This window comes from Oryx dammah, unplaced genomic scaffold (genome assembly GCF_014754425.2).
Source record: "Oryx dammah isolate SB20612 unplaced genomic scaffold, SCBI_Odam_1.1 HiC_scaffold_26, whole genome shotgun sequence".
Classification (NCBI taxonomy): domain Eukaryota; kingdom Metazoa; phylum Chordata; class Mammalia; order Artiodactyla; family Bovidae; genus Oryx; species Oryx dammah.
The window spans coordinates 33345421-33350887 of NW_024070210.1; the positions used below are offsets into that span (position 1 = coordinate 33345421).

The following is a 5467-nucleotide window of genomic DNA, read 5'->3' on the forward strand; positions in this document are numbered from 1 at the left end:
AAAGTTCTTTGCTGAATCTGACATCAGTACAGTGGTTGGAACAAACATTGTCAGTATGTTCAAGTTAATTTATGCCTGCCACTTCCAAGGGCAGCTTTGCCTAAGAGAACTGATGCTGTGGTAGCATCCACTCAGAGTGAGCCTAAAATGAAACCCAAGGCACACGTTTAAGGCAGATAACTCTGAGACCACTGGACTCAGCTCATTCTTATGAGTTTATGTGTACCCAAGGCAGAATCCTGGAAAGTACAAACTCATTTTATGAGATTACAGAACCTTAAACTCATGCAAAGAATTTTATTTGGACATGTTGAGTAACACTTGAGTGGAATTCCCTTGATCATATTTCTCAGAAATAAGAAATCAACAATTTTGACCCACTAAGTACTGCTCTTTAATTTCACTTATTTTGAATGCTCTTTATTTGATGAACTAATTCCTTCACTGTATTTCTCTTCATTGATGGACAGTATTTCCTATTGAGAACTTGACTCTGAAGGTAGTGGTTTTAAATTGGAAGACAGCATTAAGGCATTATATCTCATCTTTTAGAACAATGGTTTTAAAACATGTATGTTTTAATATGTCAATCCCAACCCCCCAGTTCATCCTATCTCCCTCCTTGGTATCCACATTTGTTCTCTATGTTCGTGTCTCTATTTCTCCTTTTTAAATATGATCATCTATATCATTTTTCTAGATTCCACATAGATGTCTTAATATATAATATTTGTTCTTCTCTTTCTGTATAAAACAGATAACTAATAAGAAATTACTGTATAGCAAAGGGGACTTTGCTCCCACTCTGTGATGACCTAAATGGAAAGAAATCTTTAAAAAGAGGGGGAAATATATATACATATAGCTGATTCAGTTCACTGTACAGTAGAAGCTAACACAACATTGTAAAGTAACTATATTCCAATAAAATTAATTAAAACATGTTTTTAAAGTGGCAGAATATTTTCTTTTGTTCAGAAGAAAGAATAGGCAGCTATCCAATATGCCTTTAAAAAAAATGGTGGAGGGGGTGCAAAGTAGAGCTGAAGCGAAAGAAAGTATGTGTGTGTGTATTAAAGGATTTGGAGCCCAACTTACTGAACTGTCCCTTCTCTGATGCTCTCTTGTGACAGTTTCCACTAGTGGCCAGTGAAATCGAATGAGTATTCCCACAATGCGGGAATCTTATGCAAAGGCTAAATTGTAATAATGAGTTAGATCATGTTTGGCTATCTTGTACAGATATAAAAAAGAGCTGAGTGGAAGTTCAGGGACAGAAATGGTTCCCCTGGGATTTCTTTTACAGCTATCTGATCATTATGAGTCATGTCAGGATTACAGAGTATGGAATTTGAAGGCATTTATAATAGAAAATAAAAGAGAGCTGGTAATGGCAGGCCTGAGAGACATGCGCACAGCAAAAAAGCAGGTTGTCTGGCAAAATAGTTAATTTCTGAACTTTCATGCACAAAAGTGAAGTGAAAGTCATTCTATATTGAGACACACCATGATATGTTCAAGTTTCTTCTGGAACTAAAATAATCTTTTATAACATATATTTCAAGTTTACCTCTATGGGATTGTATAGTGATATTTTCCTTATTGGCTATGAGTCATCTAACTTTCAACTTGGCGTAATATAATAGAACTAATAGCTATTTATCCTAAAAAATGTATATTAAATTAGGACTTTTATGCCCATGCTTCTCTGCTTAAATAAATCCAAACATGTATGGAATAAAAGGCAATTTACATGTGGCATTGTTAGCCTCCAATATCTAGGAAAAGCATTGAATTTTTTATTTCACAAAGAGAAACAAAAAGAACTATTGAAGGTCTTCTTGTTAAAGGAAAAGCAGAATTCATTTCTTAACTTTTCTGATAGAGGACCATACGTGTCTCTTTGCATATTTAACATGAAAAAAAAAAAGCCATCAAGCAGCAACCTTTATTTAATCTAGACTAGTGTTGGGAAGGAGAAGGCAATGGCAACCCACTCCAGTACTCTTGACTGGCAAATCCCATGGACGGAGGAGCCTGGTAGGCTGCAGTCCATGGGGTCGCTAGGAGTCGGACACGACCGAGCGACTTCATTTTCACTTTTCACTTTCATGCATTGGAGAAGGAATGGCAACCCACTCCAGTGTTCTTGCCTGGAGAATCCCAGGGACGGAGGAGCCTGGTGGGCTGCCGTCTCTGGGGTCGCACAGAGTTGGACTGAAGCGACTTAGCAGCAGTAGCAGCAGCAGTGTTGGGAAATATCTTTTATAAGGTTTTCATCTTCAAAAGGCTTAGAGAGTAAAGAATCTACAATGTGGCAGACCCGGTTTGAATCACTGGGTCAGGAAGATCCCCTGGAGAAAGGAATGGCTACCCACTCTAGAATCCCATGGACAGAGGAGCCTGGCACGCTACAGTCCATGGGGTTGCAACGAGTCAGATGTGACTGAGTGACTAACACTTGCACTTTGAAACACAGTTCAAAAATCTTCACTTACTAGTTATATGCTTGTTCTAATCATTTTATTCTTTGCTTATCCTTAGAACTTTTGTATCTACTTATAGTTTACATCTTTTATTTTTGCTTTTATTAATGTGTTGCCTCAAAAGTGTAAGGTGTCTTGTATGTGTACATTTTATCTCTACAGTTCAGTTCAATCACTCAATCATATCCGACTCTGCAACCCCATGGACTGCAGCACTCCAGGCTCCCCTGTCCATCACCAACTTCCAGAGCTTGCTTAAACTCATGTCCATTGAGTCAGTGATGCCATCCAACCATCTCATCCTCTGTCATCTCCTTTTCCTCCTGCCTTCAATCTTTCCCAGCATCAGGGTCTTTTCCAGTGAAAAAGTTCTTTGCATCAGGTGGCCAAAGTATTGTATTGGAGCCTTAGCTTCAGCATCGGTTCTTCCAATGAAGATTCAGGACTGATTCCTTTAGGATGGACTGGTTGGATCTCCTTGCAGTCCAAGGGACTCTCACGAGTTTTTTCCAGCACCACAGTTCAAAAGTATCAATTCTTCAGCACTCAGTTTTCTTTATGGTCCAACTCTCACATCCATACATGGCCGCTGAAAAACCATAGCTTTGACTAGACGGACATTTGTCAGCAAAGTAATGTCTCTGATTTTTAATATGCTGTCTAGGTCGGTCATAGCTTTTCTTCCAAGGAGCAAGTGTCTTTTAATTTCATTGCTGCAGTCACCATCTGCAGTGATTTTGGAGCCCAAGAAAATAAAGTCAGCCACTGTTTCCACTGTTACCCCATCTATTTTATTTACCATGAAGTGATGGGACCAGATGTCATGATCTTAGTTTCATGAATGCTGAATTTGTTTTATTTTTTTAAGACAGGAAATACTTTATTTAAACTCATCAGAGAAATGGATAGCTTGGGTCTATAACAAAGTGCCATGTTTTAAAGCATAGGTCAGTAATTGTATATGAGAGTATACACTGCTATATACAAATTAACTGATCAGACCACAACTTTTCAAGTTTTAAAACAGAATAAGCAAAAGTGCTGTAAAAGCAGCACCCTTGGGACATTTTAACTTTCATATTCCTCTCCTTCTTCCTCTCCCTCTCCTCCCACAGAATCCCCACCAACCTCCTCATAATCCTTCCCAAGGGAAGCCACGTCTTCATGGGCCTCAGAAAACTCTCCTTCCTCCATGCCCTCACTCATGAACCAGGGAACAAAGGCATGCTTGGTATACATCAGGTCAAACTTGTGGTCTAGGTGAGTCCGGGCCTCAGTGATGGTTGTGGTGTTGCTCAGCATGCACACAGCTCATTGAATTTTAGCCAGGTCGCCACTAGCTACCACAGTAGGAGGCTGGTAATTAATGCCAACCTTGAAGCCAGTGGGGCACCAGTCCACAAACTGGATGCTGCGCTTGGTCTTGATGGTGGCAATGGCAGCATTGACTTCTTTGGGAACCACGTCGCCACGGCACAACAGGCAGCAGGCCCTGTATTTACCATGGCGAGGGTCACATTTCACCATCGGTTGGCTGGCTCAAAGCAAGCATTGGTGATCTCTGCTACAGAAAGCTGTTCATGGCGGGCTTTCTCAGCAGAGATGACAGGGCCGTATGTGGCCAGAGGGAAGTGGATGCGGGGATAGGGCACCAGGTTGGTCTGGAACTCTGTCAGATCCACATTCAAGGCGCCATCAAACCTCAGGGAAGCAGTGAAAGTGAAGTGAAGTCACTCAGTCGTGTCTGACTCTTTGTGACCCCATGGACACCAGGCTTCTCCGTCCAAGGGATTTTCTAGGCAAGAGTACTGGAGTGGGTTGTCATTTCCTTCTCCAGGGAATCTTCCTGACCCAGGGATTGAACCCAGGTCTCCTGCATTGTAAACAGATGCTTTACCATCTGAGCCACCAGGGAAGTGGGGAAGCAGTGATGGAGGACACAATTTGACCTATCAACCTATTCAGGTTAGTATATGTTGGGCACTCAATGTCGAGGTTTCTAGGACAGATGTCATTGATGGCCTCATTGTCTACCATGAAGGCATAATTAGAGTGCTTCAGGGTGGTATGGGTGGTAAGGATGGAGTTGTAGGGATCAACTACAGCTGTTGAAAGTTGGGGGGCTGGGTAAATAGAGAACTCCAGCTTGGACTTCTTGCCATAATCGACAGAGAGCCATTCCATCAGCAGGGAGGTGACCCAGAACCAGTTCCCCCACCAAAGCTGTGAAAAACCGAGAAGCCCTGAAGACCTGTGCACTGCTCAGTCAGTTTCCGAATTTGCTCCAAGATGAGGTCACTGATCTCCTTGCCAATGGTGTAGTGACCTCAGGCATAGTTATTGGCAGCATCCTCTTTGCCTGTGATGAGCTGCTCAGGGTGGAAGAGCTGGCAGTAGGTGCCAGTGCAAACCTCATCAATGAGTGGGGATTCCAGGTCTACAAACACTGCCCCAGGCACATGCTTGCCAGTGTCTGTCTCACTGAAGAAGGTGCTGAAGGATTCATCTCCTCCCCCAATAGTCTTGTCACTTGGCATCTGGCCGTCGGGCTGTTCCAGGCAGTGCTGTGCCATGTTCCAGGCAGTAGAGCTCCCAGCAGGCATTGCCTATCTGAACACCAGCCTGGCCAAAGTGGATGGAGATGCACTCACACATAGTTGCTGTTTTGTGGGTGCCGAGCAGAGGGCGGAGAGGAGAAGAGATTGTTACTTCTTACAGCATGACTGTTAGGCGGTCGATGTAAGAGAACCTGTGGCACGTGGGTGTCTGCAGCTCCCTATATACAACTCAGTCCGAATGCTAAGTTTTTGAATTTTGAGAATATCTCTGCAACAGGACCATAAATTCCATGAGGGCAGGGACTTCTTCAATGTCCTCAAAGAATGAGGAGTCCAGGCTTCTGTACCAGATGATCTGTGTACTCTGCAGCAAATGTGTGTTTAATACCACCTGGTACCCTCTTACTTTTTCTTAATCTGTGA

At 42.6% G+C, this 5467-nt stretch overlaps 1 pseudogene; it reads right to left on the minus strand.

Moving 5' to 3' along the window:
- Positions 1-3534: 3534 nt before the first annotated feature.
- Positions 3535-5141, minus strand: LOC120852902 (annotated as a pseudogene).
- Between the last annotated feature and the right edge of the window lie 326 nt (positions 5142-5467).